Below are 26,852 nucleotides of genomic sequence, written 5' to 3' on the forward strand. Positions count from 1 at the left end.
TCTTTCTGAAGATGAGCACACATCCAGACCAGTAAGAAGCCGGCTTCGACGCCTGTGGGCGGGGTTAGGCCTAGCCGGAAAATAAAGCCGCGAGCATAGTCCTCACAATTAAAACACCTCATACTTGGGGAGCTCTTAAGCGTCTGAGGTGCTAGAAAGTGTTTCGCGTTATGAGGCAGATACCTGCCGATGTAGACGAAGTGTCGGCGACATTTTGGAAGTGATGAGTTGATGCCTTCTTGCACTCGTGGAAAACTTCAATCCGGGATGAAGGTGGGCAATTCTCACAGAATAAAGTTTCTACTTTCCTCATGGTTTTGTTTTAAATCGTGATTAAAGACCTTAAAGTGCTCGATTTATGCTCAGCAACTCATCCGTGCGTTCTCTTAGTACTTTTGTAGGGATTCTCCTTAAACAATTTCATGACGCTTTTTTGGTTAGGAGAGGAAAGTGGTTAATGGAATGCACTAAAAGCTTATAGAACAGATGAAGGAAGAGGATGGAGTGGAATGAGAAAGAGAAATACAAATTTGGAAGTCACAATTACTGAACAAGAGAAACTTATGCAAAATACCCGAAGTCTACAAGGCCCTATCAGCTTCTAAGCAGGCCTGAACTACCACATAGGCTTTGAAGCATAAATGTCAGAACTTTTTTTTTTTTTTTGAGTTGATGAGAAAGATAAGGAATGGTATGTTTGCCTGACCACATGGAAATTCCCCTTCTTGATTTCTAGAAGCTGTCTTACCTAGAGTTTAGTATCTTCTTTGGAGTATTTCCTATTTCATCCACCATGTCTTACCTAGAGTTTAGTATCTTCTTTGGAGTATTTCCTATTTCATCCACCATAGCTAGTCCAGTAGATTTGTGCTTGCCGGGCAGTGCCTCAGAATAGTTAAACGTAAATTTGAAAAGATAGCTGTTCCACGTGTTTAAGCCTGTGACACTGTATATTGAATTCATTAAGATTTAAGTGTTTGTAGTTAGTTCATTATCCCATTTATCCTTCTTAGAGGGACAGGCATTCACAAGTGTCAGAGTCTTAGAGAATTTTGACCTTTCTGGATACTTAATCTGCACTTAGGGCACTTGCTCATTGGATGTAGTTTTACTATTGTTATGAATAACCATGGAACGCTTGCTTGTCAATTACTAATCAGACATCACCTGCCTTTGAGAATCTCATTGTGCAGGTGAGCAATCTGAAATTTAAGAGATTTATTCGAAATTATATAGCAGGTTGGGGGGCAGAGCTGGGACAAGGGTCCAAGGATGCTAAGTGATAATTCTAGGAAGATGCTTTTACTTACTTACTTACTTATTTATTTTGCTTCTTTTTCCCCACTCCTCAAAAAAAACAATAAAAAATTTTTAAGTCAAGATTACTGTTTAAATTTAACTTCCATTAAGACCAGTTGTGAGGATTTGATTCTGATATAGCAAGCAGTATAGATACTATGAAAATAACTCAGTGTCTCAGTTCACTATTTTACTTCAAACAACTCTTGATGTAATCCTGTTTCCATCCAAACAAAAAGTGAAACACAGTAATTTCTTATAGCCACATTGTCTCTTTGTCTTTCTTTTATGTGCATGTATTGAAAAATCAATATTAACACATATGGTACTTCAAGGATTGTCTTATTCAGGATCTGAATAAAATACTATTTCATACTAGCATACATACCTGACCAAAATAATTTCATAGTTATTTACACAGGGCATTGGCTCTCTCCCTCCAGCAAACTTAGTTGGTCCTCTTGTCAACATACATCACACTCTGGTTGTTTGCTGCTAGTATCTATTCTCCCACCACACCCTACCTTCTTTGGGGTCAGATTAAAATCTCCCACTCATAATCTAGTGTAATAGGCCCATGTTTGGCTTCCACTGTTGCCCTACTAATGACAGGGCCCCTTTATTGAAACCAAAAATCGGAAATGCTCTTATGGATCAACCATGAATAAATAATGTATAAGCTCATGGAAAGCATTCAGTAAATGGTAGTTTTTCTTAACAGTTATAGAAACGATAAATGTAGAATGTTTTAACTACTTCTAAGTACTCCTTTAAGAACTCAAGAAAGTCTGGGCCTTGTGCTTTCCTCTCCTTTCCTGAATGACTACAGAGGTTATAGGACAGGAATTTCCTCAGTTACTTTGCTGCTACCCAGAGAGGCAACTGTCAGGAAGTGAATGCCAGAGAGAGTACAGACCCAGTGGCAGGGGCAGGAGCCTCTGATATCAGGAAGTCTGAATTATGTGAAATTCCCTACTCTGAGTCTTAACATTGAGCATCCTGGGACAGGAAAAGAGCCAGGTTGATTTCTCCGCCCCCCCCCCCCTTAATTCTGGGGGAAAAAAATAACTCTTTGGAGTGTGGGACCAGGTTAAAAAAGGAAGAAACTTGCAGAAAATCAAGAGGTATTTTCCCATTTTACAGATTCTTTACCCTACTGCTTAGGGAAAAAAAAAAACCACATTTCCTTAAATGTTTGTTTTTTGTTTATTGTTTTTTGTGGAAGTGAACAAAGCAGTCAGAATTTCTGCCCTGTGGAGTCTTTTTTTTCAGATGCTATATCTTGTTATTATAACGAGATTAACAACTATTGCACTTATTGTATAAGGTTTAGAAAAGACAAAATTTAAAATGTCTATAATCCTGCCACTCAAAATTTACTAACAATTTTTATTTCCTACTATTTTTCCCTTTAAATCAATTATTTTAAAAAGACTGAAATCCACAGTATATATATTCTCTTTTGCAGGAATATATACTTAATTTATAATGAATATTTCCCTATGTCATTTAATAGTCTTCAATACGTAATTCTATCATGTGAGCATGCATTCTGGTATTATGTCTCACAATTCAACCAATCTCCTACTCTTGTGTGTTGAGTTTTTTTTCATTATCTTGGAAAGATTCAGGTATTTAAATGGGCTGTCTCTTTCTTTAAATGACAGGGTCCTCTGGGAATGTCTGTTGAACCCAGGTACTGCCTGTGGGCTGGCCAGCCCTTCTTTGCTGAGGCTGATAAAGTAGCCAGGAATTCTTTTTTCTGTGCCCTGGTATTACAGAACTAAGCAAGGTGAAGCCAGGTAAGTCTAAAGCCCCTGAAAGCCTGAAGGTTGCCCTTTTTTAACTCCTGCTTCCCTCAGTGTTTCCTTTTCTTTAACCCGAAGAAAAGGTAAGGTTAGGTGAGAGAAAATAAGTGGAGGGGTTGGAATTGGGGCTCCATTAATAAAACCTAACAAAACTCCTGGTATATGTAGCTCCCTTTTACAGATGAGGAAGGTAGGGGCCAGAGAGAGAATTTGTCCAAGCCTGCGCAGATAGAGAACTAGAGTTGGACTGCAAGTCTTGGCTCTGAAATTTGAACTCTGCCCATTATGCTTCCCACTGTTCCTAAAACTGACAGATATAATGCCATTCCTTTCTCCCCCCCACCCCCACCCCTGTGGGAAATTTGTCAGTCTTCTAAAATATATTTGTTATCTGCTCTCTAAAAAAAAAAAAAAAATCTCCTGACTATCCGAGAATTTCTTCTGCCTTGAGTTTTCTGAATTGGCCAAAAGGCTATATCCTCATTTTCTGACGAAGAATCAGGTGACTTGGCTTTTCCCCCCATATTATATTTGCTAATTTTCTTACAAAAGTGACTGTATACATTGGAAGATCAAAGTCATAAAAGGAAGTTCTTATAAACCCTGCAGCAATTTAACAACATTACACATAGTTTGTTTTGGGGACTTATGAAGTATGACTATATACATATGTAGTAATTGGCCTATTTTTCTAGGTTGGCTCATCTGGTTCTGAAGGAAGTTCTAAAGAAAGCTTTTCGGAATTGTTTAGAGCCGTGACACATCACTGAAATGGTGTATAACCACCCAATATGATACTTTGAAGGCAGTAACGCTTATTTGGAAATGTAATTTCTGGAATGTTTTGTTAAAATCTCTTGACACAACATAATCAAAATCAATTTCACTTAAGTTTCAAAATATGTTTTCTCCATCCCCCTACCCCAACCCCACACACCTTTACCCAAGCTATCGTCACCTCTTGCCTAGATTTTCTCAGTACATTCCTAACAAATTTTTCTAAATCTACTTTTGCTTTCTTTTGGGTAACCAGAGTGATATTGGTAGAATATTTTTGCACTTTATCACAGCTAACCCCAACTCCCACCCCCCACCTTCCACCTAGCTTAAAACACTGCATTGGTTTTTTATCGCTCCTAACATTGACCTTCCTTCTTCCTCTCTATGGCTAGTAGGCGTTTGTACATGCATTTTCCCTACCTCGAATGCTTTTCCCTCCCACGTTAAAACATAGAACAAGAATCCAAGTTTCCTAACTCCCAGGCTAAATTTCTATGCAAGTGTACTACTGTGGACTAATAATTATCTAACAGGGCGAAAATGTGATTCAGAGGTTCAAAAATTAAAAAAAAAAAAAAAATACAGTAATGGGCAAGAATGTGAACCTTGGAGCCAGTCTGCCTGGGTTTCAAATCTGGCTCTATTCTCTACTAACCATGTGATCTTGGACAACTTGCCTAACATCCTTGCCTCATTTCTTCATTGTATAATGAACATAGTAATGATACCTTCTAAAGTTATATTATTTGTATAAGTTGACACATAGAAAGACCTCAACAAATTTTAACATAATGAAGTCTCAACGATAGATTTTCTGGAGAAAAACAGGTACAGCAAGCAACTGGGAGGCCCTCCTAGAGCAGGGAAAGTCTGGTCCTAACAGATAAGGTTTCAGAGGCTATACTGTGTAGGGAAAGACATGTGATTGCTTAGTCAAAACAAGTGCCAGGCCACAGATGCTAGCGAGCTGAGATAACATGAAGCCTAAGGGCTTTAAAAAATACACAGTGGGGAAAAATTTTAGATCTAAAGTAGTATATAAAAGAAATCACAACAGCAGACAAAAGACAATCTATTTACAAATAAAATCATCTTAAGTGTCTAAACTAAGCCCGGTTATGTAAAATATCTTTTCCTTGCGCTATAAGTATTTTCTAGGCTGCCTGATATCTCAGAATTTTTTAACAATGCTCTTCGGTGACTCTAAAAGCTGATGTTTCTATAGCTACTTCTAAGTGCTATGTTAGGTCCAGAGAGATGCTGTTTTACCTATAGATTTGTGACTCCAACATGAGCGAGACAAAGCTCTTTGTTTCCCTCTTGAATTCTCACAGAATCATTATTACATAAATTTAGAAAATAGCTACACTGGCTTCATTTATTAGTGAGTTTTCAATTAAAGAATAATGAATGACATTAAGTACTTTGTTACCAGCCTTGTAACTGTCAGTTGCTACCAGCAACTGAATGTTGGTCTTTTTGTGCCAGTTGAGTATCCTAACTAGTCTCTGACATCATCTCTCTGGGGGGTGTCAGATAAAAATAGGGACAACAGGATGTAAAAATTAGCAAGAAAGGTTGCTTGCATATGCGGTGGTCTGTAGACCAGTACAGTTTATAAGGTGAGTAATGGCAAAGTCTCAGATGCTTGTTGATTTTTGGTGAGAAACTCAGGTTGCCGTGATCCGTGATCACATGACAGCTGAAGCAGAGAACTGCAGTGCCAAATGACTTACATTTCTTCACCTTTGAAACTTTAAGGAAGTACGAAAAGGTCAGACATCTTTATCTTGCCAAAACTCCTCTTCTGTTGAAAATTATTTTTAAGACCAATAAGAAAGAACCTGTTTTCTCAGCTCCAAGCCTAACTATATTAGGCAAAATGTTAATAACAGACCAACTTTTAACAAATATTGTGAAAATATTATATTTATCTCTCAAAAAGATAAACTTAGCAAATTATATATATAATATATATATATATAGAGAGAGAGAGAGAGAGAAAGAGAGAGAGAGAGTCGAGACTCATATATTCCTTATGCTTTGTTGCATCTCTACCTTTTCAAAAAAAATGGGGAAAGAAGAAGAACAAAAAAAGGAAAAGAAAAAATGAGAAAACAAGTAAAACCTTCAGAAATGTGCAGGTTCTGATCTCAACCAGCAAATCAAACCAAAACGCAACCAATTATTCATTGAACGTCTCCTAATATTTAAGAACTTGTGTTAGGAAGTGAATTAACAATACTTTAGTGACTACCATAAACTGTGGCAGGAGCAAGAGATATAGATAAATGACATCGCCCTTCACCTCAAGGAACATGGCCCAGTAGGAGAGAGACCAACTTGCGAACTATTAATAACAGTTCAACAAATATAAGTGCAAGTGAAATTATCGAGGACTCACAGGGTGTTTTGGTGGAAGAGGGGTGCTTAAGAGTCTGGGGCAGGGCCTGGGGGTGAGAAGAAGTTGGAAGGGAAGGAATGTGCGTTTAGATACATAATGGAAGAAGTGAAGTCCGAGCAATGGTAAAAAAAAAAAAAATGAGTTGAATTCCAATAAGAATCCAAAATTGGATCGTGGTGATAGTTGAACAATTGTATGAAACTCACTACCACTATTAAATTGTATGCTAAAAATGGGTAAAATTTGTGGTATGTAAATTATACTTAAAAAAATGATTTTTTAAAAAAGAGAACACTGGCTTTAGAAACAGACATATATGGACAGATTCCTGGCTCTGCAATTTACTAGTTGTGTTGTCTTGGTCAAGTTAGTTAACCTCTCTGACCTTCAGGGTCCTCATATGTAAAACAGGTATAATGATATATAGCTCAGGGTTGTAAGGGAGGATTAAATGAGGCAGTGTATGTAAAATGCCTGCTCTACTATCGTGTTCAGCAAGTAATAATTTCCTCCCTTTTCCTAGGATGTTTAATGAGTGTTTAATTGCTCCTGCTATCCACTGGACACCTCTGTTTCCTACGTCTTCTAACTTTCTTTCACTAGAACTTGACTGATTACTCTCCCATTTCTCTTCTTCCCTTCCTTGCTAAGCACCTTCCTCTTACCTTTCCAGTGATATTTCTCTGTGCTTTTGCACGTACTGTTCTTTCTGCCACATTGTGTTTCTTATCCTTTTTCACTTAATCATTTTTTCATTTTTTAAAGGATTTTAAAATTATATCCTATTTCAAACATACAGAGAAGAATAGAGAATGATATATAAACAATATGCATCTACCACTCAGCTTTATTACATCTTAACATTCTACCATATTCAGAATTTTTCCTGTAGACAAGTCTTTGGGTTAGATTACTTTTTTGCTTGTTTTTCGAGATGAGTTGTGCAGGTGGGGTAGAGACTAGAATCAAAATACATTAATTTCTAGGGTGATCTATGTATTAGATTATATAAGTCAATCAATTTTTAAATTCTAGATTTACTTTGTTAAGCAAAATTTTCATTTTTGTTAACAGCGATCTCCTGTATGTTGTTGTTGTTGTTGTTTTTTTTTTTCACTTCCAATCATAACACCTCCCATAAAGGAGTGATAATTTTCCATAAGTTCATTGGCTGGTGGAAGTGGGGACAGAGCTAAGAGCGCTGTCATATCTTACTGACACTTTCTCCGTATCACATCCCCTAATACAGTAGGCTTTCATTCATGATTTCAGTTTTGAAACAGAAAGTTATTATGGTCATTCCATTTAAAAATGACCCAAGGAACCTGCTAACAGTATGTTAATTAGTAACTTCTTTTGGAAAGACTGACAAAATTAAAGTCACAATAGCACTGTAAGGCTTTTTCGGATTGTGTGTGTGTCCCGTTTTTTGTTGTCGTTGTTAATAAAGTAAAATATCTGCTGAACAATAAGAAAATCCTTGTCGTCCTTGTCTTTAGTCGGAGTGTTGTACGTTCTCATTAGTCTATATTCTTGTTTAAAGGATTCAGGGCTCTCTTTGCTTCAACCCTGTATATCTGGTTCTCTTTTCACAACCACATGGCCTCCATTGGGCCACAGAACTCATTGTATAACCTGAGCATTTAAATGATGAATTTTCTTTATATATCTTGGGATAAGTTTCCCAGTATTTATATATTTAGCCACAGCTGCGCCTCGACCAGGTAACAGAACATGGCCATGGTTCTAAGGTAAACCCGAGGGTTTTTCAGGCTTTGATTGACCCTTCCAGAGACCTGTGGGGAATCTTTAGAGCTTGAGTCACTGTCTCTTCTGCTCTTCTTAGATTTTTTTCTTTTATTCCTTCAATTCACATTTCTTCCTTTTTTTCCCTTTTCTTTGGCTTTCTTTTGCATCTCCACCATTAACATTTATTTCAAAATCAAGAGGCATTGTCGTTTTTGTATTCTTTTGTTAATTTCTTCTGTTTCTTGGACCTTTCTTTTGAACATTTAGGCTACTGCTGCTGCCACTCCTCCTTAATCCTTTTTCTCTTCCTCTTTCCTCTTAGAAAGTAGAAGCTGAAGTGTTTTCTTTGTTCTCTACTGGCGTGTGTTCATCCGAATCTAGTTCAGGAGTCTTTAAGGAGAGTCCTCAGATGTTGGGAGCCTCCACTTCTCCAATATTCCCTCTCTCTAGAGGCTTTCTCCTTATCTATGAGATTCAGCCACAGCTTGTCCTCTATCTGAGGAGTTATGTAGCCATTGTAGTAGGTGAGGGAGGGAGGAAGGAAGGAAGGAAGGAAGGAAGGAAGGAAGGAAGGAAGGAAGGAAGGAAGGAAGGAAAGGAAAGGAAAGAAGGAAAGGAAAGAAGGAACAGAAAAAAAAAAAAAAGAAAAGAGAAAAGAAAAGAGCATTCCAGTATATGTCTTAAGATCTGAGTAGTAGTTTGGATTCTAACACCAAATATCTGTTTGGCTTTGAACAAGGCACTAAACTTCTCAGAATCTCAGTTTCACAGTGTTATTGTGACAATAAAATGAAATGTTTATACCTATAGAATAGTATTTCAAAAGAGTAATAAAGTGTTCTAAAATATAAAAGAAAAAGAAAGCTAATACTCAAATTACCTTGCTTCCTAATGGCAGAAACCTTGAATATCTCTATATCTGTGTATAATTTCACATTCAGTGACTATTTAACTTATATCCTGCTCACTTCTTGCTCAACTAACATGCAAGGAGGAAAGCAGATATTCTGCTTATGCTTTTCAAGAAGTTGGTTGGCTCTTCTGATGAAATTCTTAGTAGAGCGGCTCAGCCAGAGCATTTCTGAGGTCTCAGGCCGCGGGACTCAGGGCGCTTCTCACTTGGGAAGGGCAGTGTCGCGGTGCTCTCTGGTGGCCAGAGGAAAAAGCACATGTGGAAGGGTTGGCAGTCAGGCCTCAGTTTCAGCAAATATAACCGTAATTATAAGATAAGGGTTTGCTGAGCCTTACAAGGTGCCAGGCTCTGTGCTAACTTTTTCATTTTCACTCATTTAAATCCTGTTGCAGTCCTCAGAGAGATTTCATACTATACCCATTTTACAGATGAGACTATTAGGTCTCAGAGTCGCAGTAAATGAAGGGAGGTAGAAAAGTAGACAAAGTCAGAGCACACTGAGTCTTCCCTACATCAGTGCTTACTTATTCTATGTTGGGACCCTGGGCATATGGAAAAAATCTAGTCCTATTCTCAAGTAGCATATATGATGTGTGTGTGTGAGTGTGTGTAATATCTATTTTCCAAACACTTTTGAAGATGTCACTGTGTTCCAGGATTGTAATCTCCATGGGGCAAAAGAATATTTCTACTAGTACACTGGAAACCTTTTGAACAACTCTGTATTTGTATGATGTTCTGTGAATTTCCAGGGTAAAGTTCTCTTGAGTTATTCAAAGTGGATACAGCTAGTGGAAAGTATTTTATAGCCATGCACATTGCAGAATAGTCTATTCCAATTTGAAGAAATCAGAAGACATGAGTGTTGGTCTTATCCCTTTTTTCTTTGGACAAACGACTTCATTGCTTCTGGTTTCATTTCCTTTACATTTTCCTAAAAAAGAAATCCGCAATTCATTCTAACAAGTCTACAACAAAGATCCCTAATTTTACACACATACACATGGCATTGTGTTAAGAGGTAGGAAATGTAATGTGGACTCCTGTGAAACCCACAGCATCGGCATTAATCTGTTTCAAAATAGAGGTGATTTATTGAGCATATTTCTTCTGTATTTTCAGACATATAATTCTTAATTTATAAGACATAGGGTTTTTTTTTTTTTTTTTTAGTTGTTTACTGAGTGTGATGTAGTTTAATTCCTGAAACCTCAGGAACTTTACCAGGTTAAGAAAGGGGATTATACTGGTCTGAGCCTGTACCAGTAAACTCGTCCATATTCCGTGGTAGCGAAATGGCTCATGTTTAAATCTCTGTTTCAGTTGCTGCTAGGTTCCTCAAGGACCAATATTTGGAAGTTATGTTTACACATGAGATATACACATCTGTTTTCCCACCGCAATTACTCACTTATGTTAGCTAGTCATTGTAACCATGCTCTAGAGTGTGACTAAGAGATTCGGTATCTTCAGTCCACCCCTGTCTGGGAAGATTCCTATGAAATGAAGGAGTAGAAAAGACACTCTCCACTCAGCCATACTGAACTTTTTTTAGTTCCATGAAAGCCTTTTAAAGATGTTTTCTTATTGTGTTTTTTAAAACCTTTGTGTATGTGTGTGTGAAAAATTTCAAACATAAACAATAGTATAATGAAGCCCAATTTTCACTCAACTTCAGCTATTAATATCCTACAACTCTTGTTTCAACTATACCATCCACTTCCCAGCCCCTCCATTTGAATATCGTTATTTTTACAGTTTTTAAGGTAAAATTGAAATACATTGAAATGTACAACTCATAATTAAACAATTTTGATAACTAGATACACCTCACCAGATTTCCATCTCATGAGAAGGGATTCTCTTCTTTTCCCAGGTGACTCCTCAAACCCCCAAAAGCAACCACTGATTTTTTTCACTTAAGATTAGTTTTGCCTATTCTAGAACTTCATATAAGTGGAAATATTTGATTTTTATATACCCTTTTATGTCCACTTCTTTTCCCAACATTATGTTTGTGACATTCAGTCATGTTGTTGCATGTGTCAGTACATGAATTCATCCTTTTTATTGCTGAGTGGTAATACACCAAAACTTGTTTACCCATCTTCTTGTTGATGGACATTTGGGTCTTTTTCAGTTTGAGGCTATTATAAATAAAGCTGCTATGAACATTCTTATACGAGACCTTTTGTGAACATATATTTTCTTGTATCTTGGCTAATAACCCAGGATTGCAACTGATGAATCATAAGGAAAGTGTATGCTTATCTTTATAAGAAACTACGACGCTCTGCCAAAGTGATTATATCATTTACCTCTCCCACCAGCACTATGTATGAGTTCTAATTGTTCTCCATTCTCATCAATACTTGGTACTGTCAGTCTTAAATTTTGGGGTGTGAAGCAGTATCTTAATTTAGTATTAATTTGCATCTCCCTAATGACTAATAATGTTGAGCATGTTTTCCTGAACTTACTTCTTTGGCCTAATGTCTTTTTCGAATGAGGTTCCCTTGCCTGGAACACTTGCTACCACCCTCACCTAGTTAACTACTTCTAATCTTGTCCTCCTCTCTTTATTGAAAGGAATTCTTCCTTTGGTAAAGTTAGGGGATGAGGAAATCAGCCAAAAAGCTACATGAGAACCAGTTTTCTAGCATCAACATTAACCATCATCTTTTCATAGCACAGGGCATGAGAAACTCTCCTTTCCTTCCCACCTCCATTTTCCAACTTAGGAAATACAAACAACCCAGGTCTTGGCTACTCGTCCAGTTTGATGTTAAGATGCACAAAAAGTTTGTAAGGCTGGGACTTAAGCGGAAACAGGGCCATACCATAAAATCTAAAGGGAAAGTACTATGTGGAAGTTTTATTCAAGCACAGTAAGCACCTCGAGGGGCTTCAGTACTTCCCATTGAAGGGATGACCCCGTGGCTTTCAAGCCTGCAGAGAAACAAAACGATGAACATTTACAGCATGAAACAGAAATATTATTTCCTCAGAAAATAGACCCTGAGTCCCCATTGATTAGAAACATTGCATTCTCTTGCTGGCTGTGCTTTGTAAAACTCCTCTCCTGACCCATCCCAATGTCTTCTGAAAAGATAAGGAGAAATTTTTCTCAGGCCTCCCTGAGCCTGTCCTTCGGTGACTGGGGTTTGAGAAGCGTGCAAGCATCCTGTGTGGGAAGAAATAGGACTGCTACCAGAAGGATTACAGCTTATGTTTTTCCATATTTTGCCACCCTCGGTCGCTGGCCTTTCGGTTTCCTCCCATTAAGAGGATGCTTTAGTAGTATGTTTATAATCAGTTATGCTTTGCTTTTGGTGCACTGCTCCCATCCCTTGGCCACTTGGCTTTCCTCTACATGTGGACAGCTATTGCCAATGCCTGCATCCTTCTGCCTTTCTCTCACCACAGGAGATGCTGTGTGCTAGGCGGGCTGGAAGTGCCAGGGAGTTACCGTCCCTAGGAATAGCCCTCAAACTAATGACAGATGGGAGTTAGTGACTAAATTCTCCATCTTTCCCATCCTCTGGGCAGGACAACTCTTGGGTATGCTTCGCACCATCTCCCAGAGTTGCATGGTAGACATGAGCCCCAGTTCCCCCCAACAATAGCATACTCGTGACTGCATCCTCTGCTGGCTTCTTTCTCTTCGCTGGGCCACTGCCCTAACTCCTAGCAATACTTCCTGATATCACATTCCAAATAAATTCCTAGCTTCAATCCTAGTCTCAGGCTCTGTTCTGGAGGAACCCAATCTAGGCTAATTTTAAGGTCAAGCAAACTTGCCAATAGAATAGGATGGACATATTGTTACTAAATCTTCTGATACTCTAAATGCTTCACTTCACATGTAGCATTCCTAAAGACCTAGAATTCGCTCCCTTTGAGTTTACCTGGTATTATGACTGAAACATTGTTAGAGGATTCTTCTCAGAAGATCCAGTTGAAGGAGTAATCTCCAAACCAAGGAAGTGTTTCTCACATATTTGAGTTCAGACAGTGGTTAGTCAGCTACTTGATTTTTCAAAGCAAATTGGTATAATGTATAATATTGTTTCCCAACATATTAAGATTCTGTGGTTATAATAAAAGATATCCTCAACATATTGATGTTTTGGTTTTACTCATTTACCTTGGCGCATTGTGGGAGACAGAAGTGGAAAGCAAAAGCAATTTTGTTGAAGTTAGAGAAATGGCTAATGCTGGTGTGTGTATAGGCACGTTTGCATGTGTGGACATAGGCGTCCAGCATTCTTTGTCCTGCATGCACTCTTCTAAAAACATTAACACAAGAGCAATGAAGATATTCTGGTAATTTGGGTTTATAGGAATATCATAGGTTGATGAGCTTGGTAAATAGCGCCACATAATATTTTCCTAGATCAAGAACCAAAGGAGTATTACAAAATTGAAACAATGTCAGGGTTCTGTATTTCAAGTTGCTAGAAATCTTCTGGAACCAAGATATATTTTCCTCTGTCCAGTAAAATTTTTCTTCTTAAACCCTAGACTTAGTTCCATAACCTTCCTCTAAATATTATCTTCCAGATAATTTAATGTTAATTTCACTTTTTTAAAAATAAAAAAATAAAACAATGTAATTATTACTTGATAAGGATGGAACATTATTATAGTTTTATGTTCAATTTGAATTCAGTATATTCTGTGATTTATATGATAAACAAACCTTCTAGTTCTACAGGTTTTTCTCATGATGCTTTTAGAAAAATCCTTTGAGGTCAGCATTCTGCAATGCAAAAATATCTACTGGTCCAAGTCACAGATTCTCTAATTTTACATCTTTTTGTTAATTAAAAATGAAAGACCTTGTATACTTTCTGTAACCAATATCCTTGTAAACATGGCATCTCCCCCCTCCCGTGTTTTCTTTCCTGAGGAAACAGGGGCAAATGTTAATAAACATCTACTCCGGTTATTCATTGATTCTCCCCAGATACGTTCACTCTTCTCTGCTATGTTCTCTGTTCTGGGAGGCTGACACCTATGGACTATGTCACCGTCTGGCCAGTGTGAGGTACTAGCAGGAGATCAGAACATAGGAGGAGAGAGACGTGGCGGTATTTATCCCCTCCCACTCACTCTGTATCCGCTGCGATTCTGTCAATGGCCTTATCAGCAACACTACAGCTATCGTTGGTCAGTCCCTCTTGACTAGCCCTCAACCGGGCTCTAGTAATAGGGTTCTGGGACTGGATTTTAAGAATAAATTGGTTTAAATGGATAGTGAAGAAAGAAAATGCACCAGAGGACAGACAAAGAGTGTGAGGAAAGTTTTGGAATTACGAAGAACATGAATAGGTAGGAGGTAGTGAGAAGACCGCCTTGACCAAAATGAGGACGTGGTCACAGGGTAGGTGGAATAGAGATTGTTGTGCTAGATTATGAGAGTCTTAATAGGGAAAGGAAGTCGGATGCTCTGTGGTGGATGTTAGAAGCTGTTAGGATTTCTTGGTGGGGAGATTATTTAGGGCGAACATCTTCAGTTGTCACAACAGGCTCATTTTCGTTGTGACTCTTGGCCAGCTTTTGACTTGGAAATAATAATAATCGTGACGGATGAAAGAGAAGATGATTCATGTGTATTTTGACTCCTTTACAAATTCAATTTTAGCCTGAATCATAGAAAGAATCTGTAGCTTTTCCCATGGTTTTTGTTGGCAGCAGCTCTATGTTCCCATGGAAACATATGTACCTACCCAAACTCTCCTCTTATGTTTGCCCTTAGCTTGTGTTCACTTGGACATTTTCATCTTTTCTATCAAGTCTTTTTTTCTTCTACAATTGAGAATTCATTCTGAATTTTTTCAGATACATAAAACTCTAGGTATAACTCCAAACAAAACATGATAAAAGGAGGCATTTGGATAGACCATGGAATAATCACATCACATTGAATAGCATCTGCTGTAAACACTTCAGCTTTCTGCAGTGACCACCAGATGGGGGAAATATGGCTCAGTGTGCTTCTTCAGTGATTAATTCTGGGAAACCTTTTCTCAGCTCTAATCAAAATAGGAGGAACCTACTTCCCATATGTTGAAGAACCTTGCAGTCCTGAGGGTGACATTGCCCTTTTCATCTCCAGGAAAGCAGTTTTCTGATCCTAATGCAAAGCAGCAAACACTTATCTAACATCGTAATTTTGCACTGAACTCTACTCACACAGGATATACTAATTTTATGTTACTTTGTTTCTTTGCCAAATTTTAATGGCTTGAAATCCAAATTAGATGAAGTTAAATAATAGCAGTTGCATGTTTTCGAGAAACTTTGGTTACAGTAGATTTTCTAAGATAGCGCTTTCCTTAATTTATATAAAAAGCATGTATTGAGTTAGCTTCTAGACTAAGTGCTGGTGATTCAGACATGAACAACACTTCCTCTGGAGTGTTTTGGGTAACATAGATACAGTAAAAATAAGCTATAATAAAATGTTATAAGTCGTTTAACAGAGGTGCACAAGCTCTTTGGGAATGTAGATGAAAACCTCATTGATTCTGTGGTTTCCGGGAGGCTTCCACAGAGCAGAAGGTATTTGGGCAAATCTCGAAGAACAAGCAGGGCTCCCTCGGTGGAGTGAAGCACTTAAGGCAGAGAACAGAATGAATTAATGCACCGAAACATCAAAGTGCAGTGCTGGCTGTTATTTCTTTTCATTCCAGGTGAGACAATCAGGAATCCAGGGAGAGATAGATGTCTGGAAGGCTGACCTCCTTGAGTACTGACTTCTCAGCTCAGACCTGCTGCAAGCAGAAATTTCAGGATTGCAAAACCAAGCTGGTTAAATCATAAGGTTAGGACTTCTTGGTGAGCAGAATGTTTGCAAATTTCCATAGAAATGGGACAATGGACTCAAAATAACTGCAGGTTTTCCAGACTATCAGGAAACATGGTTTCTGGGTGAGGACCCATATTCTCCTAAAGGGAGCTTAAGGGAAATGCCCGAGGTTGCAGGAGCTACCAGTGGTCCCAGCCTCCTTCCCTTGTCCCAAGAATGCTTCACGTTGTTTGCCTGACCATGCACTTTTCACTGTCCTAAAATATGAATTCATTCCCGGCATCAGTTTCCTAGGGCTGTTAACAAATTAGCACAAATTAGGTGGCTTCAAACAAAAAGTTATTCTCTCACAGTTCAGTAGGCCAGAAGTCTGAAATCGAGGTGTGGGCAGGATTGATTCCTTCTGGAGACTCTGAGAATCTGTCCCCTGCCTCTCTTCCAGCTGTCGGTGGTTGCCAGTGATCGTTGACTCCAATATCTGCCTCACATGCTTTCTTCTCTGTGTCCGATGTGTTTCAAATCTCCCCGTCCCCTCTTTCTTAAGGATACCAGTCATTAGATTGGGGGTCCACCCTAAACCCAAAATAATCTCATCCCAGAAGATCCTTACCTTAATTACATCTTCAAAGATCCTGTTTTCAAATAATGTCACATTCACGGATTCCGGGAGTTAGAACTTAGACATATCATTTTGGGGAACGTATTCACCCTCTCCTTTCATTGCCCACATCTGATTGCTTAGTGCTGTGGGTGTCTTCTGAGCACTTGTAAATGGGCTGTTTGGCCTTGTCCAGAAACTGGGTACTGGGTCAGAAAGACACAGTATCTTAACTCCTATTGACCAAGAGTAAAATAAAGGTCCAAAATATCCACCTTCAGATCTCCAAGAGTTTTGTTACGAGACTCCTTGACCAGAGGCTCATCAAAGGATGTGAGCTCTACCTGCAAAATGTCTAGTGTAAGACATTTTTACTAGAGAAAGATGGGGCAACTTCAAACACACCTTTTTTGCTTTTTACAGTCCCTGTGGTTGGAATGGACTCAGCCTCTAGTCAACTAGAACAGGTCATTTATAATCCTAACGGTTAAATGGCACATTGGGTTCAGATTCCTTAGCTAATCAGTGGCTGCGGGGTCCACCAGCGTCAAGAAGCTCCGAGAGGAAAACCAGTTCACAACATTTATTGTGGGTAAAGGGGTTATCCTATTGATTCCTGCTGACTCCCAAGTAAGTTTTCGCAGAGCAATACTTTCAAAATGGATTGAGTAAAGCAACTTCTGCTTTCCTTTTATCTCTTTTGTTTATAACATATTCTCAGGACTCTTGGAATTCAGGGTGCCTTTCACAAGAAATTTTTATTTCCTATTTAATTACTATATAAAGTATTCCTGAAGCAAAATTACATGTTGGGGACTATAAATAAAATATACCCAACCTTAGTTAAATCTACTCTCCCCTACTCCAGGCCTGTTCTTGAGCAGCTGCACATGGCTGGAGAAGGACTCAACCATGCTGACTGCTCACGCTTTAAATTTCTGATCTCTAAGCTGAAGTGGACCCTTGGTGCTACTTGACTATCCTTTCCCACTTCTCTCATCTAGTCCCAATCCTGAGTGATTATTTCACACCTTCTTCTCTGTCTTCAATCTTCCAATAGCTCCTCCTTCCCGGTCCTCAAATATCAGCTGAATTTCTTGCTTCTGCAAAAAATAGTGCAATTTAGAAAAGAATTCCCACACAGCCCACTACCTATCTACATCCGTGGCCATATACCCTCTTTGCCTTCTCTCTGTTGCTGTCAGTGAATGTCTGCGCCCTAAGGGAGCCCCTTCCAGTTGTGCACAAGATCCCATACCCAATCATTTACTAAGGATATCACTTCTGTAATTGTCCTTCTTTTATCTGTATCATCAGTTTTTCCCTCTTGACTGAGTCAGTCCCATCAACATACAAACATATTGCAACATTTCCCATCTTAACCAATTCTTTCCATTAAATTTCTCTCTTTTAAATACCGAGACCTAGTTCTGTTTTATTTACTGGATCCTAACTGACAACTTGTATCAGAAGGAAATTGTAGTTTGTAGTTTGAAGAGAGTCTGATAAAGGACTGTGTACATAGATGTTGGTTTTGTTTGGGGAAAGCAACAAGGGATGATAGTGCAATAGTAACTCTGGGCCAATAACAGTTGGGAGCCATCACTTATCAACCCTCAGGCTAGAGGGTATAAGGCAGGGCTTCTCAATCTCTGCACTATTGATATTTGGGTCAGATAATTCTTTGGGCGGGGGGTGGGGAGGAGGCACTGTCCTGAACATTTTAGGATATTTAGCAATATCCCTATTGTTTACCCACTAGATGTCAGTAATATTCTCCCCAGGTGATAAAACAAAAATTATCTCTACATGTTACCACATGAACTCTGGGGCAAAATAGTCCAAGGCTGAAAACCATTAGGCAAGGGCAGCTGTTGGAAACCTAAGAGAGAGAGAGACATAGGGATATGGCCATCCAACTAGCCAAATCTTCAGTAGAAAGACATAACCAAACTTTTGCAATCCAAAAGGGAAAGGTCCAGTGTAATAAATAACCAAAACGTACTCTTCTCTTTCTCTGTGATTTCTTACCAATGGTTGCACTGGCCAAACCCAACTGGAAGCCAGAGGGGAGAAAAGTCTGTTGTGTGATCCAAGTATGTCAACCTTCTAGGGTAGATAAAGGTGAGGAACAGAAGGTACCTAACATACTACCCTATATATCATCATTTGATATGCTATATATTTTCTTATTTATTGCCAGTGCTAATTGCCTGGTACACTGTAGATGTTCAATAAATGTTTTTCAAGTGAATGAATAAATGAGTGATTGATGGAACCCAATAATAGCAAATAAATTCTGTATATATAGTAAAATCTTGCTTACTCTGCAAACAAGGTACAAATCACAGGGCTAAACGGAAATATTTTGGTTTCAGAAAATAAAATGTACATAGAAAGTACATTAGTCACTTCTCCAGAGAAACAGAAACAACAGGATGTATGTGTATATAAAGAGATTAATTTTAAGGAATGAGCTCACATGATTATGGAGGCATGGCAAATCCTAAATCTGATGGAGTGGGCCAGCAGGTAGAGACTCAGGGAAGAGTTGTAGTTTGAGTCCAAAAGCAGTCTGCTGTCAGAATTCCTTCTTGCTAGAGGGAGGTCAGTCTTTTCCTGTAAGGCCTTTATCTTATTGGATGAGGTCCATGCACATTATAGAGTGTAATATGCTTAACTCGGAGTCCACCAATTTAAATGTTAATCTTATGTAAAAATCACTTTCATAGACACATATAGAATAATGTTTGACCAGATGTCTTGGCACCGTGGCCCAGCCAAGTTGACACATTAAATTAACCATCACAGCAAGATTATTGTATATTAAATTAAATTATATTTTGGGTTTATAATTCGAAGAAAGCAGGCTGGACTCTTCAATTCTAACTATTTTTTCATAAGGTAGAAAAATTCATGCAGTGAACTGCTACTTTAACCTAATTATGAAGACAGGTGTATCCTTAGCCAACTAGGTTTTATATTTTTATCATTCGTATGATAAAGAACATCAGATAGGCCAAGTTATTAGATGACAAAATCATAATCCAAAAACAATTTTGCTAAATGATGTGATAACTCAAATACAAAAAATTAAAGTTTAGTACAGATTCAAGTAAGATCTCGAATTAGGGTAGCATATGGATTCCTCATGTTATAGACTTCTGAATTTTACATTGACTATGGGCAAGATTCTGAAGGACGTTTTTAAAGTGGCGTGTAATCACAAATTTTAGGAAGTTAAGCAGCACACTCTTAAACAATTAGTCCAATAATAAATTGCAATGAAATTAGAAAATACTTCAAGATGAATGAAAATTAAAACACAACATACCAAAACCTATAGGATGTAGTGAGAGCTGTGTTCAGAGGGAAATTTATAGCAGTAAACATTAAAAAAGAAAGGCCTCAAATCAATAACCTAACTTCATACCTTAGAATTAGAAAAAGAAGAGTAAACTAAATCCAAAGCTAGCAAAAGGAAGGAGCTAATAAAGATTAGAGCAAAAATAAATAAAAGAGAATATAAAAACAGTAGAGAGCGCCGAAGAAACCAAAAGTTGGTTCTTTGGAAAGATGAACAAACCTTTAGCTATATTGACCAATAAAAAAAGAGAGGAGACAAAATAATGAACTCAAAATGGATCAATAACCTAAATATAAGAGTTAAGTTCATAAAATTTTGAGAAGAAAACATAAGCCTTCTTGACCTTATATTGGCTATGGATTTTCAGATTTGATAACAAAAGCATAAGCAATAAAAGAAAAAATAGATAAATTGGACTTTATCAAAATTTAAAACTTTTGTGTATCAAAGGACATTATCAAGAAAATGACAAGACAACCCACAGAATGGAAGAAGTTATTTGCAAATCACACAAATAATAAGGCTCTAGTATGCAGAATATATAAAGAACTTTTATAACTCAACAACAAAAGACTGCCCAATTTAAAAATAGGCAAAGGACTTAAATAGACATTTCTCCAAGGAAGATATACAAAAAGAAGATGACCAGCACATGAGAAGATGTTCACATCATTAGTCAGGAAATGCAAGTCAAAACCACAACAAAATACCACTTCACCCCTACTAGGATGGCTATAATTTAAAAATGTAAAATAGTAAGTGTTTGTGACGATGTGAGGAAATGGAATGCTCTTACGATACTTGTGGGAATGTCAAATGGTACAGCCACTGTGGAAAACAGTTTGGTGGTTCCTCAAAAATGAAACATAGAATTACCATATGAACCAGCAATTCCAGTCATAGGCTATAGACCCCAAAGAACTGAAAACAGAGGCTCAAGAACATACCTGTGCATATATGTTCATGGTAGCACTGTTTACAATAGTAGAAAGGCAAAAACAATCCAACTGTCCATCGGCATATGACCAGTTAAACAAATTGCGGTATATCCATATAATGGAATATTATTCAGTCATAAAAAAGAATGAAGTGCTGACACATGATATAACGTAAATGTACCTCAAAAACATTTTGCTGAAAAAAGCTAGACACAAAAGATCACATATTATATGATTTCATTTATGTGAAATATCCAAAATAGGTAAATCCATAGAGTCAGAAATTAGATTGGTGGTTGCCAGGAGCTGAAAGATGGGGGAAAGATGGGAATGGGATTTTCTTCTAAGATAACCAAAATGTTGTGGAAGATGGAGATGATGTTTGTATAACATTGTGAGTATACTAATTGCCATTGAATTGTTCACTTTGAAATGGTCAATTTTATGTTCTACAAATTTCACCTCAATCTAAAAAAATAGAGTATAAAATGCACAGAGTATAAAATATAGTAAAAAAAAACTTAAGAGGTATCTCAACTTTATATAGATTTTTCTGATAAAAGGAAAAGTAATAAAAAGTATTAAATTATTTATTTAATTATTGGTACTAATTAAAGTAAAACAATTTAGAAGAGGGGACCATATGTTCATTAATGTAAAAATACATATATAGATACTGGACTATAATAAATCATAAGTTCTGGAAATGCAGTATATTCTCCTGAAAAAACATTTGAGTCTAAAATTTTGGAAAGTTAACAGAGACTCTACCTCTCATCAGTTACATAGCTCACAGGTTGTTTTTGTTAAAAAATAAAAATAAAAATAAAGAAACTGCAGGTTATATGTTTGCTGTGATGTTTTGTGTTGCTATATTCTGCTGCCGAGGGGTATCTGTGATTTGATATTTTGGGCTTTGGTCTAACATGTATACTAATGCACCAGATTTTCTTTTTTCACTTATTTATTTAACAAGAATTTTTATACTGTTTACTAATTTGCCAGAAATGGTTCTAAATGCTTTATTAAGTTATTCAATTTTCATACCAACTCTCTGATGTGGATTCTATTATTATCCCCATTTTACTGATAGAAAACTTGAGGCACAGTTTGGTGAGACAAATGGCCTGAGTTCACACAGCCAATAATTGGGGGAGCCAGGACTCAAGCCCAGGGTCGATACTATTCATACTCTTAATCACAGTACTGTGCTGCCTCTATGAAAAAAAAAAGGGGGGTACATTTTAGAAACATTTTTGTAAGGAAGAGGGATGGAGAGGGGAAATGCACCCCAGATAGTGATAAATACAGTATTCACACATAGCCATTCTGCAGTGGAATTATTTTCATTTTAGACAGAGTTTCTAGACTTGAAAAGGGAATGAATTCAATATAAATTGTGCATGTGGACAAGGGATTTGGCAAGATCCCTTATGATTTATTTTAGAAAATGTGTAATAATATGAACTGGTTTCTAGATCAATTAGGTGAATTCATATCCAGTTGAATGACCATACCCAAAGAATTGTACTTACTGAATTTCCTTTCCACCTGTTAGGAGGCCTTTTGAGGCAGGTCATAGGGCTTCGTACTGCCTCCCGTCCTATTTAAACTTTTTAGCGATGTTTTCGATAAAAGACGTCATTAGAAAATTAATCCCATTTGATAAAGATATGTAACTGGTTTTTATAGGATGGAGATGGGACAGGCTAGTTAACGTGCTAAAGGCTAGAATGGAGAAAATTAATCTAACAAGATGGAATTTTACAGACATGAGAAGTCCTTTACTCGGGTCTGGAAAAGCAAAAAACAAAAAACCTTTCCAGAATCTGGGTGGGGAAGAGAAGGCTAACCAACATCACGTAGACAAAAAAAGACTCAGAGGTTTCCGTTGGCTGGAAGTGTCAACAGCAAGTTGCGGCTGCTTAGCAAAACAAAACTCTAAAGAAACCTTAGCCCGGAAAAACAGAGTTGTAGTAGCTAAGCCAAGGTGAAGGAACACTTTTGCTTCTCCTTCACTACTCAGCCCGTATCTGGTGAGCTGAGTACTGGTCCAGGTATTGCATCATAGAGGGACAGCATCACACCATAGGGGTCCAGAAGGATGGGATGGGAAGGTACAAGGCCGAAACCATTTCATGCTCAATGTCTGCAGGAACTTAATGTCAGGGACTTAATGTCTTCAATTATCTGGGCATGCTGGGGTGGAGGCGGTGTTCAAAGAGAGAGTTTGTAAGAGATAAATTACTTACTCTGTACCACTCCCTTCTATAGAAAAACGGCAGAAAGGGAACTTAATATTGAGTGTCTACCTTGTGCCAGGAAGTAATAACCACTTTAAATGTGTTGTTATATTACATCCCTGCACCAACTCTGAGACAGTTATTGATGTGTTTCTAATAACTTAGCAATATTCTAATAACTTTCTTCTTTTTGAAGATCAAATGAGGGAAAAGCATACACTTGTTAATGTAAACACAGTGTCTGATATTAACTGTAAATTCCAGTATTCAACTTGGAGGTTAATGATCAACTTCACAGGCAAGGCTCCTTTGCTCCCAGGATCCCACACGGTGGTGGACCCTGTACTCAGACCAGGATCAGACCGGGGCAGGGCAGTGAGTGAACTCCGAAGACAATGCCAAATCCAAGAGTGGTGTCTGATTAACAGTCTCCTGCCTCCTCCTTGCTCAGCTGTTGCTGGCTGGCAGCCTGAGAGCTTTGGAACCCTCCTTGTCGCCACGTCACTCCCATTCCAGTAGCGTCGTCGCTACTTCTAGTTGCTTCCCTGCTTCAGCAAGTCCCTGCCCGCTGGTTCCTTAGAAGAGACTGACTCCCACCCACTCTATTTTAAGGTTTAGTTTCTAAACAAGAACTTGAAGATGATATTCAAGAAATTACTTGAAAAAATACTAAGGAGAGTATTCGAATTTTAGTCAACCACTCATTGCCTCCACATGAAATATAAATCCTGCTCCCTGGCATCCAGGACAAATATCTTTTCCCAACTGTTCTCCATTGCATTTCTACGTAGCTTCGTTGTTTCATCTGAATTAAATATCTCTGGTATCACTGTCATGCCTTTTCCTGTTGTTCCCTCTACTTGGAAAGACTTTTTTATCTTTCAGAATCGTACTCAGCATTTCAAATTCCTCGAAATACTGTGTCCTTCATGAAACCTCTCACCAACAACCCCCGCACCATGAATGAGTTTCTTTCTGTATTGAGCTCTAGGCACATGGCTAAGACTTTCGTATGGCACTTATATTACTACTTCTCAGTCTCCAAGGCCAATTCACATACTATGGTATGTAGATTTAACATATTTTATCCCCCTGGGTTTATAAAAACAAATTACCTAGTGGTTTCAAGTCACATAATGGCTCATTGTAACATTTTCTAAATGAAAAAAAAAAAGAAAGAAATAGAAGGCGGCAACACCATTCCACCCTTCAGCAATTGTGCAAATGGTTTTTATGAAGCATCTGTAAATACACAATGAGGAAAAGGCTCCATTTTATTTTACCTTTACCTTCAAAAACTGTTGGCTCTCCTGTCCCTTAAAGATATCGTGGACAGATCCAATGATTCTATTCATTCTTGGATTTTTAAAACAGTCTGATTTTTCAAGTATTGAAGGGTAAAATTAGCTTTTAGTCTTAATAAAAACGTCAAATTGTCATCACATTCAAAGTGTTTCCCTTCCCTCAACTCAACTGATTTTGGGTTCGAGGATTTACCAGCGGAAAGAAGATATACGGTCTACTCTTTCACTCTCCTTTCTCTTTGCTTTCTCTTCCCCCAGCTTGTTCTGGTAAGGACACCTGGAGCCAGTCCTAATAAACTGCTGGAATGTCTCTGCAAAGCTTGGAAAAAATGATGCCTACAGCAAATGAAGTGGAGATGTTGCAAGTTCCTTAGCAGAAGAATAAGTGAAAGGCTCAGAAAGGTAGGCATGTTAGAACTGACTGTGCAAGGCCAGAGAATTACCGGACGACTATGTTTCTCAAGAGACCCCGAGGACACTCTCTCCACTAAAGCAAGAAAGAATGCTTCCTGAGGGAGACACCAGCATCTTGTCAAACTCAGTGTTGTCTGTCATCTATAGGCCAGGGTTGACAGTAGGAAATACTGATGGGAACTGGGCTCCCTGGTGTCAGTGGCGATGAAAGGATTCTGGAATAGCAGAAACAAATTGACAGCATATAACTGTCGGCGAAGGTAAGAGTGATGATGTTAATAGGTTGCATTAATTGCCCCGAATGACAATCCTTCCAAATGGATAACAAGGTGAGAGTGACAACTAGGGGAGCTTGACCCTCAGAAACATGTGGCAAAGAATGATAAAACATGAGATCCTAAGGGCAAGATATATGGGCAGGCAATGAGGGTATTGATTGATTTATATACCCATAAAAGATCTTGAATGTGTCAGTACCGCAATGGAAAATCATAGTCTCTTGTCTAGTTTCAAGAATTGAGGTGGTTTGGGGGCTCAAAATTCATTGATTGAAGGGCCATGTCCCCTTGAGGAAACACCAAAGCACCCCTGAAACACCAAAGCAAATAGTTATAGTAAATATTAACACAATTCTTCCTCAAAGGGTCCTATAGACATTTACCAGATTAACTAACTATACACTGAGGGAAGTGAATTTCCAAGTATTTTGAGGGTTGTGGATAAGCTGACATGGTTACCAAATGACCCCCAAAAAAGCATCAGCCTCTTTATTAGAGTGAGGATTTTTAGAGGCCAAGTGATAGGTGGAGTCCTAGCCTAAGTGAGGGGGCTGTGAAATACTTAGAAACTGGAAGAACCTTCACATTAGTTCTCTGAGGAGTAATTCATTCTGATTATAAAGGCTAAGTGATTGTAAACACCTGAAAGTTCACCTTGGACTCCATCCCTGAGCAAGGATAGTAAGTTGAAGATCTGGTCCTCTGTGGTGATTTGTGTCACCCTCAACCACTGAAAGGAGGCAGGAGTGATGCTCGACATGATAACCCATTCATTCAATTCACCAGTTTGATCCTTGCTTAAATTAGATAGACTGTGTCTACGGTCATGTACCCTGAACAAGCCCAATCCCATCTGATCTCGGAAGCTAAGCAAGGTCAGGCCTGGTTAATACTTGGATGGGAGACCACCTAGGAAGACCAGGTGCTGTAGGCATAAAAAATAAAAAATAAGGGATTGTAAACTGACAAGTCCTTGCAATCTGTGAGGTCAACCAAGGGTTGCCTCGCCTAAAAAAAATTAAAAATTAGGTAGATAATGGGTGATGACAATAGACCTTGATTATCTAAACATTCTGGTCGCTGGTCACTATACCGATGACGCCATGCCAGTTGAACCTGGTAGCAGAAAGTGGTTAGAGCTTTGATGCTTAGGTATGACATATACATCGAGATGTACACCTCAGGTGATAGGAAATAAACCCTACAAAGATTCAGGGACCTTACACATCTGTGGAATTTTTAGAGGTATAACAATTTAGACCAGATATTGGCAAGCTGTGGCCTGTGGGCCAGATCTGGTCCATTGCCTTTTTTTGATGGTCCAAAAGTTAAGAATGGTTTTACAATTTTTAACAGTTGAAAAAAATTTAAAAAGTCAAAAGAAGAATAATATCTTGTAACATGTGAATAATATTTGAAATTAAAGGTTATGTCTATCTACAAATGAAGTTTTATTTAACACAGCCACACTCATCTATTTGTGTATTATCTATGGCTATATTCGAGTTTCAATAGCAATTTTGAAAAGTTGCAACAGAGACCATATGTGGAACTCTTATCACTTTATACTGCTGTTCAGCAAGTCATAAACCATTCAAAATAGCATTTCAAGTGCCAAGCAGAGTTTTATACCATGACATTTTGTGACATTTTGTTTTATTTTATTTTACCTCTTTTAGTTTATTTTATATTACCAATGCGTATCCTTTATGTCAAAGCAAGAAAAGTGGGCTTCAAATGTTGTACTATTAAGTCACTATAGAGTATGGTTTATTTTGCTGTTTATTTTGCTGTTATGCAATGACACTATAACTGTTAACATTGCCAGATTAAGCACTCATCACAACATTCCAAATACACAAGAAAGCAACAGGTAAAAAAAAAATTAGGAAATTTAAAATGGAATATCTTATTAAAGTGGAATTTCTTCACAAGAATTAAAA

At 38.0% G+C, this 26,852-nt stretch overlaps 1 long non-coding RNA gene and 1 pseudogene across 6 annotated transcripts in view; both read left to right on the forward strand.

Annotated features, from left to right (window-relative positions):
• Positions 1-80: 80 nt before the first annotated feature.
• Positions 81-26,852, forward strand: part of LOC107510501 — a 33,565-nt gene continuing 6,793 nt past the window's right edge. For all 6 annotated transcript variants that reach the window (XR_004954041.1, XR_004954040.1, XR_004954044.1 and 3 more), the window contains exons 1-4: positions 81-273; positions 2,967-3,101; positions 15,652-15,782; positions 24,476-24,891. This is a non-coding gene — a long non-coding RNA (uncharacterized LOC107510501). The remainder of the gene's footprint in view (positions 274-2,966; positions 3,102-15,651; positions 15,783-24,475; positions 24,892-26,852) is intronic.
• On the forward strand, positions 25,726-25,843 carry LOC118611022 (annotated as a pseudogene).

This window comes from Rousettus aegyptiacus, unplaced genomic scaffold (genome assembly GCF_014176215.1).
Source record: "Rousettus aegyptiacus isolate mRouAeg1 unplaced genomic scaffold, mRouAeg1.p scaffold_m13_p_13, whole genome shotgun sequence".
Lineage (NCBI taxonomy): Eukaryota > Metazoa > Chordata > Mammalia > Chiroptera > Pteropodidae > Rousettus > Rousettus aegyptiacus.